This window comes from Mustela nigripes, chromosome 7 (assembly GCF_022355385.1).
Source record: "Mustela nigripes isolate SB6536 chromosome 7, MUSNIG.SB6536, whole genome shotgun sequence".
NCBI classification, from domain to species: Eukaryota; Metazoa; Chordata; class Mammalia; order Carnivora; family Mustelidae; genus Mustela; species Mustela nigripes.
In genome coordinates, this window is record NC_081563.1 from 39,078,270 (window position 1) to 39,094,038 (window position 15,769).

The following is a 15,769-nucleotide window of genomic DNA, read 5'->3' on the forward strand; positions in this document are numbered from 1 at the left end:
AATCATAATGCAGAGGCTAAAAATAGAGACCCTGGGATCAGACAAACTAACAGTTGGCTCTAAAACCCTCTAGGTGTGTGACTTTGGCACCTGGCATGGTGAGTCCAGTTAATGGAGGCTGTTATAATTATTATCACTACCTGGGGAGACTATCTGAGGACCCAGGGCTGGAGAAAAGAGAGAAGACAGGCTGATTCCAAGAACCGCACCCAAGCACCTGGCTGAGCAGAGGCGAGGGGGGGCAGGGATTAAACTTGCTCAGCAGAGCCCTGAGGGCAGAGAGAGACCCAGTGATAGAAGCTGGAAGGTGAGGTGTTTGGCTTCGCTACCAGACTTCTAATAATAATCTCAAGATGTGCTGGGGTCACTCGGTGGATAGAAAATAGTATGAGAAGTATTTAAGCCACCGTGGAGAAAATATTTGGTGAGAGATGGCAAGGGGATTTAAATAAACATTAGATTTGATCAAAAGTTTAAACAATGAAATCCATCAAAATCCTTGAGGAGAACACGGGCAGCAACCTCTTCGACCTCTGCCGCAGCAACATCTTCCTAGGAACAACGCAAAAGGCAAGGGAAGCAAGGGCAAAAATGAACTATTGGGATTTCATCAAGATCAAAAGCTTTTGCACAGCAAAGGAAACAGTTAACAAAATCAAAAGACAACTGACAGAATGGGAGAAGATATTTGCAAACGACATATCAGATAAAGGACTAGTGTCCAGAATCTATAAAGAACTTAGCAAACTCAACACCCAAAGAACAAATAATCCAATCAAGAAATGGGCAGAAGACATGAACAGACATTTCTGCAAAGAAGACATCCAGATGGCCAACAGACACATGAAAAAGTGCTCCATATCACTCGGCATCAGGGAAATACAAATCAAAACCACAATGAGATATCACCTCACACCAGTCAGAATGGCTAAAATCAACAAGTCAGGAAATGACAGATGCTGGCGAGGATGCGGAGAAAGGGGAACCCTCCTACACTGTTGGTGGGAATGCAAGCTGGTGCAGCCACTCTGGAAAACAGCATGGAGGTTCCTCAAAATGTTGAAAATAGAACTGCCCTATGACCCAGCAATTGCACTATTGGGTATTTACCCTAAAGATACAAATGTAGTGATCCAAAGGGACACATGCACCCGAATGTTTATAGCAGCAATGTCCACAATAGCCAAACTATGGAAAGAACCTAGATGTCCATCAACAGATGAATGGATCAAGAAGATGTGGTATATATACACAATGGAATACTATGCAGCCATCAAAAGAAATGAAATCTTGCCATTTGCAACAACATGGATGGAACTAGAGCGTATCATGCTTAGCGAAATAAGTCAAGCAGAGAAAGACAACTATCATATGATCTCCCTGATATGAGGAAGTGGTGATGCAACATGGAGGCTTAAGTGGGTAGAAGAATAAATGAAACAAGATGGGATTGGGAGGGAGACAAACCATAAGTGACTCTTAATCTCACAAAACAAACTGAGGGTTGCCGGGGGGAGGGGGTTTGGGAGAAGGGGGTGGGATTATGGACATTGGGGAGGGTATGTGATTTGGTGAGTGCTGTGAAGTGTGTAAACCTGGTGATTCACAGACCTGTACCCCTGGGGATAAAAATATATGTTTATAAAAAATAAAAAATTAAAAAAAAAAAGTTTAAACAATGAAACTTCCATTTTCTTTCTTTTTTAAGAGTTTATTTATTTATTTATTTATTTATTTATTATCTATTTATTTATTGAGAGAGCACAAGCCAGGGGAGGGCCCAAGGGAGAAGGAGAGAACCATCCCAAGCTCAGCACAGGGGACCCTATCTCACAACCCCGAGATCACAATCTGAGCTAAAATCAAGAGTGGGTCGCTCCACAGACCGAGCCTTCCAGGCTCTCCTGAACCTTCTTTTTAAAATGAATCTTTTTGTGAAAGCCCAGTCAGTGTTGAGATTATCCCAAAAAGCATACTAAACAAGTGCTCAGATCACCAGACAAACAAGATGAGGGACAGAGAAATGATCCATTTGAATAAACGCAGCTAGAATTTTCCATCAGCAGAACTAGAGAGGAGCCACTATAATGTCAATAAGTAGGGATGGGGGTTTCTGGGTCTTCTCGGTATTCAGGGCATTTAAGTCTTTTTTTTAAGATTTTATTTATTTACTTGAGAGAGAGAGAGTGTGTGAGTGTGAGAGAGAGAGCATGAGAGGGGAGAGGGTCAGAGGAAGAAGCAGACTCCCTGTTGAGCAGGGAGCCTGTTGCGGGACTTGATCCCAGGACTCCAGGATCATGACCTGAGCAGAAGGCGGTCACTTAAACAACTGAGCCACCCAGTTGCCCAGGGCCTGTAAGTCTTAATCTGGTCCTATGCCCATCGTAACAAAGAGATCAAAGCAGAGGTGCTTTAGAGACAGCCAGAGCAAGAGCCAGGAGCCCTCTCCCAACCCAGGCCGCTGCAGGGATGCTGAGGACTCCTCCGGAGTCATGGACTCCAGTCTGAAAAGTCCCAGAGAGTCCTGGGATTAGCGCAAGCTCTTCCTGCCTTTACAACCTGGCTCAAGTCAAGCCTTACTCGAGCTTCATCTATGATAGTATTTGATTGTAATTTGCATAGTAATTTTAACATTTCCATTTTTCCCTGTCTATTATCTTATTTTACTCTCACAACATTCCGCAAGGGGGCTAGAAGGATATCTCTAGATCTAGAGGTCTAGGTCTAGGTCTAGGTCACACAAAGACCAGAGGTCTCAGCTGAGGAAAACATGTTGGTACCATGGTGGTCACAGATATGGTGTGTGGTTCACCCATTGGCTCAGCTCCCTTGTGCCTCCTGAACCCACTTCAGCCCAATCCCCAATGTATTACTTTTATTTTATCAGCGATTTCTGCTATTTCCCTCCCCAGTTTTGTGACCTGGGGATCTTACATGGCCTCATGGTCCTTTGACTCCCCAGGGTCAGAAGCTAAATTTCTACAAGAACCCACTAACACGTCAAGAGCTGTTTTTGCGATAAGGGTAGGTAGATCTCTATCCAAAAGCCTTGACCTTGTTGCAGAACCCTAAGTGTCTTGCTGTTGCTCTTATTGGGATGTGCAGAAGCTCCACCTGGCATTGTTCTTGGCCACAGACATGTCTGACACGATGCCATCTCCCAGGCTGTCCTCACTAGCAGCAGGGATGCCTGTCCAATAGTCTAGACGTGCTATAGAGCCCCCCTTGGGTCTGGCCCCACTCAGAGCTGGCAGCCTTCTCTCACACCTCATAAATGGATCAGAATGGGATTCCTCAGTATGGAATATGTAGCTTCCAAAACCCAAAGAAGTCTACTGATCGTTAGGCTTCTGTCTCAGTAGTAGGAGTTTTAAAGGTGCAATACGTTGTCCTTACTTTGGACAGTTAATCTGGTCATGGCTTAAACCACTGGACCTTAAAAACTTTATCAACATAGCCTGTGACTGAATCTGTTATGGTCTTTCTCTAGAATGCATGTCTAAAGCACAAGTGCATCCAGGGCATTTGCTCCTTTTTTACGCACTGGATCAAATTAGCGTGATTTTACCAGTTTATCATGGAGGCCAAGGTGCAGCCTTGTGCTATGGGATATTAATAGGTGTAGCACCAGAAAAGCTCAAAGCTCTATTAGCCATATTTTTGCTCTGAAAATATTTAAATTATCTACTTAAGAAAAACCCTGGATAGATTTGTATAGGTGTCATTGGTATTATTACGCGAGAGTCTCCTTTTAAAAAATGATGTTCCTGGGGCGCCTGGATGGCTCAATGTGTTAAAGTCTCTGCCTTCGGCTCGGGTCATGATCCCAGGGTCCTGGGATCAAGCCCCGCATCAGACTTGCTGCTCTGCAGGGAGCCTGCTTCCCCCGCCCCCCACCTCTGCCTACCTCTCTGCCTACTTGTGATCTCTGTCTGTCAAATAAATAAGTAACATCTTAAAAAAAATAAAAATAAAAAATGATGTTCCCTATTGAAAAAAGGCAGGAAGCATTACCTAATTACACACATGTGACATCCGATATAGCCTCTGTCGATGTGTGGTATTTAACAATGGACTTTTGTGCTGTGTGATTCTTCAAAGATCATGATCAGCCTCATTACATGTTCACACATCGAAAACCGAATATATTCGTGATATAATTCAATATTTATTGTGCCCTAAATGTAGCCTCTACTCCATATCATTTTCATGGATCCAGAAGAAGGAGCTCTCAAAGAAAACGCAGAATCATGTGTTCCCAAGCTGGGTTTGAATCATAGAACCACACAAGTAAGCAGCCTCCAGTCGAAGAGAGCATCTAAAAATGTTAGGAGAAGAGCTGTTCAAAATGAATAAATTAATTGCCAACAATAAGAACCACCATAAGACACAACACAAACAATGCAAAATAGGAAGTTGATCTTTTCTCCTTTGATACATTGTACTGGAGACAGAAACAGAATATGGAAATAGACCTGATGTTGAATCCGATAAGGAAGATCCTAACCAGCCCCCTTGTTCCTGATATTAAGCGAAAAGGTGGTTTTTAAATGATTCAAAAAGAATTCTTTCAGTTGAAATAATTTTGAGGGGGGCATACTTTATAATAAAAATTATAAAATATATATTTAAAATTGATCTATTTAATTATTAATGAAATTAAGTTGGGTTAATGTATAGAACATGGCTATTCTGTTCTAAATTAAAAATATAATTTCCTGCTACAGTTAATCTAGAAGACCGTGTTCTTCCGTCTGGTGTGATCCATATGCCTTCAAACCCACTAGACTTTTAAAAAGTATCTCATGATGGCAGAAGTTGGAGAAATAGGGTCACAAGAACCAGTGGAAACGCGGAGTACCTTGGAGTCAGAGGACCTGGTTTTGAACCTCCTTTCTGCCATTTCCTACCTGTGAGTCTGGGCAAGTTTCTCAACCTCTCTTAGTCTCATTTTCTGGGTTGGTACAAGAGCAGAACCCCAGTTTCTTAGGGGACACTACAGTCATGCTAGGTTAATGGTAGCCATTCACGTTTGCCAGATACACGCAGAGTCTGTGGTAAGAAAGGTGCTGACAGAAGGGCTGTGGGCGAGCCACCTCGGCCTCCTCAGGAGAGTCTTGCACTTTGTTCCCACTCTGGATTTTGCCTTCAGTCTCTTGAAAGTGCCTGTCCTATTCCCCACAACTGCCAGACAGCCCGATGACTTGGGTCCTCTCTCAGGGAGCTGCAGGACGACCCAGCGGCTGTCTCCTTCCTACATTTGTCTTCATCGACGCATCTTGAAACTGCCTGGCAGCTGGCAAGGTTTCTCCAGGAGCAGCCACCTTGCGCTAGTTTTAGATTTTTGCCTTGGTGAGCTCCAGAAGCCCTCTCTGTCTCTCTGTGTCTGTGTCTGTGTCTCTGTCTCTGTCTCTCTCTCACACATGCCATCCCCCTTCAGGACTAAAGGGTATACAACCACCCCCCAACTGTTGGGAGCTCTGCTAAAGGCAGCCCTGAGCCCTACTTAGGTAGAAATTCTCTAAGCTGACAGTCACGTCACCCAATGTCCCCGCTTCTGGGGGAAGCCCACATCCGATGAGCGGTTGACATGAGAAGCAAACACTGCCCACAGCTGCTTCTTTTCCTTCCCTTCCACAGGAAGGCGGCCCCAGAATTACACTCCACTCAGCCAGGCCACCTCCTCCGCCCAGCCAGGCTGGCCCTGCCGTGAGCCCCTGCGGGGAGGCTGGTCTGCCTGCATCAACTTTGGAAAGGTTCTCGGGGGCCCAAATCTCCCTTCCTGAACTACGTCTGTCAAAGCTCCTGCTTTGTTTTGTTTCTCATGAGGAAGGAAAGAGAGGGAGACTCCCAGAGGAGAAGAGGGAAAAGTAGAGAAAGACAAGAATAATAAGCCTGTACAGCAGTAAAGCCCAAGCCAGTTGGCAAAGGGATTTTTATCCACATTATTTTAGAAAGGAGGAAAAGGCGCTCCTACCTTCGGGCGGTAAAACCACAGGTGATCTTTGTTTTCTTTCTTTCTTTTCTTTTTTTTTTTGCTTTTTTTTTTTTTCAGGATTTGGAGGGGTGGTTTGCAATGAGCAAATAATCAGGGGGAAAAAAAAAACAATAAAGCTATTTTGAAGGAGGAGGAGGAAGTGAGGACGCAGGGCTGGAGGGCCAGCTTCTTCTCCCTCTTCGTGCCCACCTGCCACCCGCCCCGACAGCAGAAAGCAGCACAGTCCCAGGGCGGCCGTGGGCAGAGGAAGTGAGCCGAGAAGCTGAGAGGCAGCTCCAAGCAGGGATTTCTGGTTGAGCAGATTCCCCCATTCTTTGCTTCCAGCCCCAAATCCCACGCTTACTCACTTCACAGCACCTACTTTTAACCTGCCAAATGCCACTAAATCTGCAAATTAAACCTCTGATTACAGAATTCCTTTTGATGTAAAAAAAATGTGGGGATTTTTAAAATGTAATTATTCATACGCTAAGATTTTAATGGTGCTGCTTTCTCCCTCTCTCAGCCTCTTTTTTTTTTTTTTTTTTCCAGGCCAGGGTGATTCCCCTGTATGGGCCTGCCCAGGCAGCACGGCGGGCCGCAGGAGGGAAGGAGCCTGCTGGAGTTGTCTGCTGCCCATCAGGGTGCTCTGCTGTGGGGAGGCTGCAAGGGGTCTGGGCCGCAGCAGGCAGCCCTGGCCCCTGACCCCTGCCGCCTCCTGGACCTCAGCAAGGAGATGACAACCAGATGCAAGACTGCCCTGTGATTCTGGAACGGGGAGCCCTGAGACCGAGGGTCTGAAGTCCAGGCTTCTGCTGCAGTCCTATGGTCCCCCAAGGCTGGAGCTTGGGAAAGCGTTAGAATGGACATCCTGTGGGGGGGGCAGGGCGCACGGGTTGGTGGTGGGGTGGGGCAGGCAGTACTGGGAAGCCTGTGGCCTGCCCACCTTTCCAGGCTGTGCCTCACTCCTCACGCCAGCTGCAACCAGACTGCTCTTTCTTTTCTTTTAAAATTGTGGTAAAATACACATAAAATTGAATATTTTAACTACTTTTTAAGTATTTTTAACTATTTTTAAGTTCAGGGGCATTAAGTATATTCCTAAAACTGAATGACCACCTCCAGAAGATTCTCACCCTCCCAAAGGGAATCGCAGCACCCCTGCAACACTACTCCCATTCCCCTCTCCCCTCACCCATCCTCCCCCCTCCACCAACCACCACTCTTCTTCCTGTCTATGACTTTGCCCCGTCTAGGTATTCACGAAAGTGGAATCACATGACCGTTGTCCTTTGGGGTCTGGCTCTTTCACTTGGGGGACAGTAAAATATCACCTGGGGACAGTAAAATGTCCCCAGGGTTCATCTGTGTTGTAGCATGGGTCAGAATTTTCTTCCTTTTTAAGGCTGGATGACATTCCAATGTATGGATACATCATATTTCATTTATCCAACCTTCTGTTGCGTTGCTTCCACCTTTGGCTCTTGTGAATAGTGCTCCTTGAATGTGGCGTACAAGTATCTGCTCAAGTCTCTGCTTTCAATTCTTTTTTTTTTTTTTTTTAAGATTTTATTTATTTATTTGAGAGAGAGCAAGACAGAGCACAAGCAAGGGGTGGTGAGAGGGAGAAGCAGGCTCCCTGCTGAGCAAGAAGCCCAATACGGGGCTCGACAGGTATCCCCAGACTGATCTTTTAAATGTGAAAGTTAAACCATGTTGTCCCAAGACTCTCTTGGAGCCCACAAGGGTCTGCGTGATGGGGTCCCTGCCAGGGCTCAAGGAGCTCATCTCATCCCCCTGTATCCTTGCACACCCAACACAGCCAGGGGGGTTCTCAATCACCACAGCACACCCTACCTCTATGCCCCTGCTCCGGATTGTGATATCCCTCTAGAATGTTCTTGAGCTTGGCTATTTAGTCCTCATCCCTAGGGTGGCAGCCCCTTGACCACCTCGCCGACACCTGTCCCTGTCCCTCCCCCGTCTCCCTCATCCGTACCCTCTGCTGGCTTCCCTCAGAGGCCACATCTCGGTCTGGACTTACCTGGCTGCTTTATTTATTTCTCCATTGCCTGCTCCCCTCCTGCCCCTGCAGGAAAGCTCTAGAAGAGCACGTACTTCATCTGTCAAGTCTCTGCCCCAACGTACCAGACTTGGCTCAGAGGTCTGTCTCCTTGGCCTGACGACGGACGGCTTTTTTCTCCCTATGTCTTCATACCATCTTCGGTCCATATGTGTCGGTGTCTAATCCTCTCTTTTTAGACAGCGGTCATATTGGATTAAGGCCTACCCTAATGACCCCATTTTAATTTAATTTCCTCTTTAAAGATCCTATTTCCAAATGCAGTTCCATTCTCTGGTACTGGGGCTTAGGACTTGCCCATGTGAGTATCTGGAGGACTACAGTCCAGTCCATGGTGGTTAACAGACCAGCAGCTAAAAGCTACCATCCTTGGGCAAAAAACTTGACTCCCTCCCTCTAGGAAGCTTTCATGAACTGTCCAGCATTGAACCAATGATGTCCCCCCTTCTCAGAATGACCACGGGACCTGACTTACTGCTCCCACCCCTTCGTGTCTGTATGTGTGCATGTGTGGTCCCATGCAGCTCTGTGCAGATGTGCATGTGTGTGTGCGTGCACATAGGTCTCTGGCAACCACTGGAGAGTGGAGCCTACCTTTTTCTTGAGGAAGCTTCCTCACACAGGGTACCAAGCACATAGTAGGGGCTTTATCAACACTGAATGTTTGGTTGGCTGCTGGCCTCAACCCCAAGACTGAGAATGATATATTTCATTCTAAGGAATCCCAAACCCTCCTTCTGAAGGACCAGTGCAAGTAAAATATGCAGCCCAGGGAGGGGTTGTCAGAGTCTAGGGGTGTGGGGATCAGGAAAGAACACAGAACGGGGAGCTAACACCACTGTTCACAGGCAAGGACACAGCAGCGCTGAGAGGGGACGAGGTATGTCTGAGGATGCCTGGCCAGATACGGACAGAAACAGGAGACAGAATGGGGCCTTCTGACTCCCAGGCTATTCCTCTGTCCACCACAAGCACCACCTCTGTCCCCAGGACAGGCCTCAAACTAGACCCACACACCCAAACCTAGCCAGCTTTTTTTTAATTTAGAAAAAAAAGGGGAATATTCTGGTTCATTAAGAGTAACCATTTAAGTCAGAAAGTCGATCAATTTTCGAAGAATAGTGTGTACCAGAAGAGAAAATTCCAGAAACTGTGATGGCCCCATGCAAACAAGTCCCTGTGTTCAATGATGCTGGTGGCCTCACTGGTCCTGGCAGGGTTTCACTGTCCCCATTCTAAGTATCAGCCCCAACAGCCTGTCTTCTGTGAGGTGTGTGAGATTGGGGTCCCCTGCAAGTTGAGCTCTACAACAAATTTCTAATTTTAACATGCTTACTTGATCTATTTCTCTTTTTCCTCAAGCTGAGGGCAGAATAAGGCCCCACCCCAGTTTCCTTACTTAACCATATTTGCACTATTTTATCATTTTATTTATTAACCAATTTTTCACTACTCTGTCCTCTACATTGCCTCCAAAGTATTCTTTCTAGAGTATAAGTCACACCATCTCAGTCCCTTTTCCCAATCATTTAATCCCCTACCCTGCCGACCCACATGATCACCTCTAAGGATAAGCCATAAGCTCCTTAGAATGACATGGAAGTTGTTCCTGATAAGGCCCCTGCCTCCCTGTGCAGACACACTCATCATTAGGATGCCTTTAACTACAAGGGACAGAGAACTCAACTCAAACATTTAAATATAACCACCCTTGTGATCTCCCCTCACTAGAAGTCCAGAGGCAGGAAGCTTTGGGCCATTCAGTTCAGGGTTTATAGCATCACTGAGAGCCAAGGGCCCTGACCATCACTGCCATCCTCATGAGGGCAAGGTGGCTGCAGCGGCTCCAAGTGTCCTTGCTTCCCATTCCAATGTCAAGAGGTAGAACTAATCTTAGATGGGCTTTCCCTTGCATCTCATGGGCCAAAACTACGTGACAAGCCCTTTCTGAAACTGACCTGGGCAACGGAGTACCGTGATTGGTTTACATGAGTGGGCATTTTCCCAAGACCCTGGGGCTCATCCCAACCTTCACTTTCCCTTTGAAGCCTTTCCTACCCAGCACGCGGCGGAGCTACTGGATGTCTCCTCATCCAGTAATTCAACAAACATCAACTGAGCGTCCAAGAGGTGTCAGACATGGGAGCACAGTCGTCGTGAGCAGACCTAGACACGGGGCTGCCCTCATTTTCTCCCTGTGTCTATCATAGGACTCGACATATTTATTGTTTTGTGGAGGGTGTGATATTAGGCACCTCCCAGCTTCCTCATGTGTGAAAGGGGGGATAATACTGTCCACTTCGATGCTGCCAGAGGAAACACACATACCAAACCCCAGGACGTGCCCAGTTTGAGGTCAATGTAACTCTCCGCAGATTTGCTTCCCGCAGATGAACTGATTATATTGAGAGACCATTATTAAAATATTTAAAAATGCTTCTAATATAGAAACCCTGTGTATGTTCCTTTTTGATAATCAAATAACATAATATAGCGTCAGATCTAATATTATTTCAAAGTGGGGACAAGTGTTAATAATATGTCATGCTACCTGCTGTTGTGGTATGGTCCTGTGAGAATGTCTGACTGCGGGTTCTGGCAGAATCCCAGCTGTTGTTCCTGTTAATCCGTTGGTTGCCAGTATTTACATTTTAATTAAGTACTAACTTTTCAGTCACAGGCTAGGGAAAATAAAGCTGTAGTTTTCTACCATTCAGGTTCTCAAACCCCTCGAATTCTATCCATGAACCCTTTGGGAGTTATTAGACCTCGACTTCAAAACCTGCCCCTGGAGCTGGGACAGAGATGGCCTATTTTCCCCAGGCCCTGAAAAGAGCATCCAATAAGTCCTCAATAACCAAAAGACTTGGGAAGCTTATATATATACACAGACAGAAAATGAGAACATTCAGAAAGGTGCAGGCCAGGCCTTCTCTTTAGACCCCAGAGCCTGGAAGGGCTTTAAACAAATTCTTTTCATTTACACCAAGACTGTATTTATCCGATTTCTTTCATATTCCAGATTTCGCAAGATGGCGGCTTGCAACCTGCAAGGAACCACCCAAACAGCAATGATGAATCCCTAAGAGAACCCCCAGGGCTCCTCTCCCTGAGCCAAGCCTAAAGGGGCTGCTGGTGTGTGTTTGCAGGAGGTGGTACTGTGCGAGGTCAGAGAGTCCCAGAGCTCTCAGCCTTCCCAGCCTGACTGGCTCTGCAACCCTGGCTAAGCCAGCTCTCCTCAGTTTTCATGCTCATCTGTAAAAATCAAAGTTTGGGGGAGATGATATTCATCACATGGGGCTCTGAATACCCATCTCTTTTAAATAAATTATTATTTTTTTAAGATTTTATTTATTTATTTGAGAGAGAGAAAGCACAAGCAGGGGGAGCAGCAGAGGGAGAGGGAGAAGCAGGTTTCCTGGGGGGTAGGTAGCCCAAGGCTGGAGTCAATCCCAGGACCCTGGGATCATGACCTGAGCCACAGGCAGACACTTAACCGACTGAGCCACCCAGGCGTCCCCTGTTCTTGCTGTTTGGGAGTTCTCAGCCAGTGGTGTGTTTTTTTGGTATGTGCTCTGGTGTGTGTCCAGCCACCTTAAAATTACGTCTTACGCAGAATTCCAGTGTCTGCATTTGCCTATGTGTATTTACAATCACAGGTGACAATACTGACTTGATTGTCGCATGCCAGTGAGGCAGTGTTGACCACGTGATAAAGACATACAGAGTTGGTGCCAAGCAAAGGCTGTATGACATCACAACGTGCTGTGCTTGGGATGTTTCCAGCTGGTTGGAAACGGGGAAGGGTGGAAGAAGGAAGTTATCCCATCACAAACAGAGGATAAATCCTACTCGAGGACTTCAGGGCCCCAGTCCGGTGGCTCGGGAGGAGGCTTGAGCAGGACATGTGATACATTCCGCAGATTACTTTGAACCTGGATTTTGTTTGTAGATTTGTTCTCTTTTAATCTGAATTTTCATTTCTGTTTATCTTTGTACGGGAGTTATCAGTATAAGGAGTTCACAGGTAGTTTTATGTTTGTACATATTTGAGTAGCATTATTACAAAACAAAAACTACTTAAAACATTGGAAGCATCTGCGATTATTTTTTATTTTTATTTTTTTACAGGAGAGAGGTCCCAATATTAAATCTGAGAATGAACTAAAACAAAAAACACCTCTGCCCCCACCCCCACCTGACCTTCAGGGTTTCTGATTCCTAGAGAACAAAGTCAGACCTGCATGCCCCTAGGGGGTGGGGCTGGGGCTGGGGCTGGGGTCATCACCTTTGGAGCCAGAGGGCCTGGGGGGGGGTGTTCTGCTGCCCTCTGCTGGCCATGTGAATCCCTGGCTGGGGGATCACCCTGGGCTTGGAGAATTGGGAGGGATTTTTTTGGCCCAAGTTTGGGGTGAAAGGGGGCAAAAGTGACCTTTATTTGCAGCAACATGACACAGAGCGGAGCCCCAACCTTTGTGATCCCTCAAGACCTAAACTGAATCCATTCCACAAGCAAACACTGTCTCTGCTTGGGGACCAGGCTTGGGTAAGGGATGGTGGATGGAAGACAGTGATTCAAGTGACCCCAGGAGTTGAAGGGGAAGCAGGAGAGATGACACTCCATGGGTCTCCCTAGTGGCCGCACCAGGAGAAGGCTCTCTTTGTTTTACCCTGGCCTGAAGGACCCAGAGCCTTGTCTGGGTTCTTAGTTTTGTACCTGTTATGGGAACTTTGCCTTGGTTACTTAGATCCTGCGCATTCATTCAGGGGCAAGGAGGTCCCTCCACATTCTTATAAAAGGTCTTTGCGATGACCAAGTTATTGAGGAGGAGAAGGAAACAGTTCTGAATCAAGGAGGACCGCCTTGGCACCTAGCAGACCTCTTCTCCGCCAGCCCTCCGTCTCCTCCTGTCATCTTTCCTCTTCTGGGTCCTGCAGCCCTCCAGCCAGTTCTGTTCCCTTCAGCCTCTCACTGAGGCCATACTCAGGAAGGCTAGGTTTGGGGGCTAGGTCTGTTTGATGCAGTACTGGACAGCAGTCTTCCAGAAATGTTTATGTCTCTCGCGAGCAGGTCCTTAAACCCATCATTGCAACATTATGGCTCTCTACTGGAGTAGGACCTGGTAGAGGGCGCCCAGGAGGGCTGCCCGGGCTCCTGCATTCAAGAACCGGTCACTCACAGCCCTGGGGTGTGGGGGTGGTCACAAATCTTTATCCTACGTGGGTCAACCCAAGCCCCATCTTTTCCTACTCCTCTCTCCCTTGGAACCCAACATAGGGGCTAACTCCTGGTAGGTTGAAGGGCGGTTCTGGGCAGAAACTTTCTTGAGCAGGACAGAGAGACGTCATCCTTCTCCTCTTTCAGGAGGCGAAGGGCCCAGCCCTCGTTGTGTCGCTCACCGTTTGTTCATTTGGGGACCCAGAAAACTCAACAAAGTCTTCCCAACTCCATCCCTCTGGGTTTTCCCAGTGGGGCCCGCCAGGCGGAAGGCCTCCCTGATGACAGCTGAGAAACCCCTCAGAACCTCTGTCACCCACTTTCCTCCTGGGACAACACCCACCCCACTCAGCAGACCACTTGCTCCCAGCCTTCCCCCAATGAGGAACCCACTCCACCAGTGGGAACCAGAGCCAGGGGCAAGCCTCCAGCGAAGGCTCTGTCTCCCTGCTTCCTCCCCAGAGCACCGGCCAACTTCAGAGTCCGCCATCTCCCCATCTAACCTTCAGATGACTGCAGACTCTGATTTCAAAAGAACACAGAGGGCTTTCTGCCCAAAATGCCTCTCCCTGGCTCACACGATGTTTGAGCTGACAGACCCTACACCCAGCCTCACATCTCTCCTCCACCACTCCCTAGCTGGGGTGACCTTCTGGAAGTGACTTAACCTCTCTGAGTTTCATTTCCTCATCTCTACAACAGAGATCCTAATAGTACTTTCTCATGCAGTCCTCGTGAGCATCAAAAGAGTCAATGTCTGGGAAGTGCTCAAAAAGGGCTCTGCCGGTCATTGGAGCTCAAGAGAGGGCATCCTTCCATCACCATCATCTTTGCAAATTAGCAAGCCTTGTCAAGGAGCGAGCAGAGCTACGACTGACCAATCCATGCCCTTGAGCCGCAGAATGAGGCTCGCAGAGCCTGCTGCCAGGCACATAGGCTGGCGAGGGCATCTCCAACCCAGCGCCCAGAGCTATGCCAGCCCCACGGGGCCATGGACGAACATGGTACTCCAGGAAGAGGCAGTCTTGTGGCAAGATAAGACTAATTCACAAAGCAATTAGTAAAAAATACAAGATAGCTTAAAAGCACTAAATTGTTCGGTGCAGACTATAATTGTCTTAATAAGAAGAACCATTTGTGTAGCATTTTAGCATTTACCTAGCACTTGGAAATACATTATCTCATGTAATCCTCAAAACAAACCAGCCTGGTAAAGACTGGAATTAGCCCACGAGGAAACGGAGGCTCACAAAGGTGAAAAGGCTTGTAGTCGTGCGGCCAGTAAGTGGGGGACTCGGGAAGGATCACTTTGGCTTGTTCTAACTTCACCTGGTGACACTGTGGGATGCATGGGTGTGTGTGCATACGTGTGTGTGTGTGTGTGTGTGTGTGTGTGTAATTGTGTGTTGGGATAGCCAGGCTGAATGTTTATGGAGTGGGTGCTTCTTTGGATTTTCCGTTCAGAGTTGCCCTGCTCCTCCATTGGCCCCCAAGATCTCCGGTGGCCAGAATATCCTGTAGTTCATGTTTTGTCTTTGTTAGCACTGTGTTCAGTGGCATTATTCTGGGTCCCTTCTTCCAAGTGTGGTGACCTCTCAGAGTTGGAGGTCTCTGAGCCATCCAGAGGGCAGAGATTTTGGGGGCCCTATGACCCCAACATGGCCCCAAGGCCGTCAGAAATACAGCAGCCAAAGGTATGGAGCTAGTGGCTCAGGCCAGCCCACAGTGCTCCTGGGAGCCGGGGCCAGTGCCCATTAGATAGACCCGCCAAGCAAGGAGGCAGCAGGCCCCCAGGGCCTCTCAGAGATGCAAAGCCAAGCTCCCAAATCCATGTGAAAGGGAGAGTGGAGGATGACCCAGAAGCAGGACCACAGCCTGGGGAAGGATGGGAAGCGGCAGACCCCAGACCAGCTGCAGAAGACACAGTGTCATGGAAACTATCCATTGAAACACAGTACCTGGGTTCGAGTCCCAGGCTCTCTGCCTCCTCGTGGTGCCACCCCAGCCAAGTACTCACCTTGGAGTGCCTCGGTTTCTTCATCAGCAAAATGCGGATAATAACCATACCTCTGTCACCGGGGGTCGGGTTTCAATCAGCCACTTTGTAAAACATTGCCTGGCACAGAGTAACTTTGATCAGGCCCATGTGGTGACTTCCGGGCACTTTTGCTTCCTTGGCCTTCTTCCTCCCTCACAAATGTTAAAAATTCTCCTATACAAGTATGCTGGTATAAAGCTGGATTGTAGTCATTGTTCTTGATTTTAAAAGAAACGAAAACATTTTCATAGGCCTCTAAATGTATTGTGACTCCTGAGCATCAGACCTATCGTGCCTAGTGGATAAAAGGGGCCCTAGGGCTCCATCCTGCTTGCTAATGTAGATATTACAGTGTCTCTGAAACTGCCTGGTGCTTTGGCTTGTAAGGGCCATTGTCATTCCTTTAGGAATGTTCTGTCCATCCTCCTGTGCATCCAACATTCCTGCCCTTCC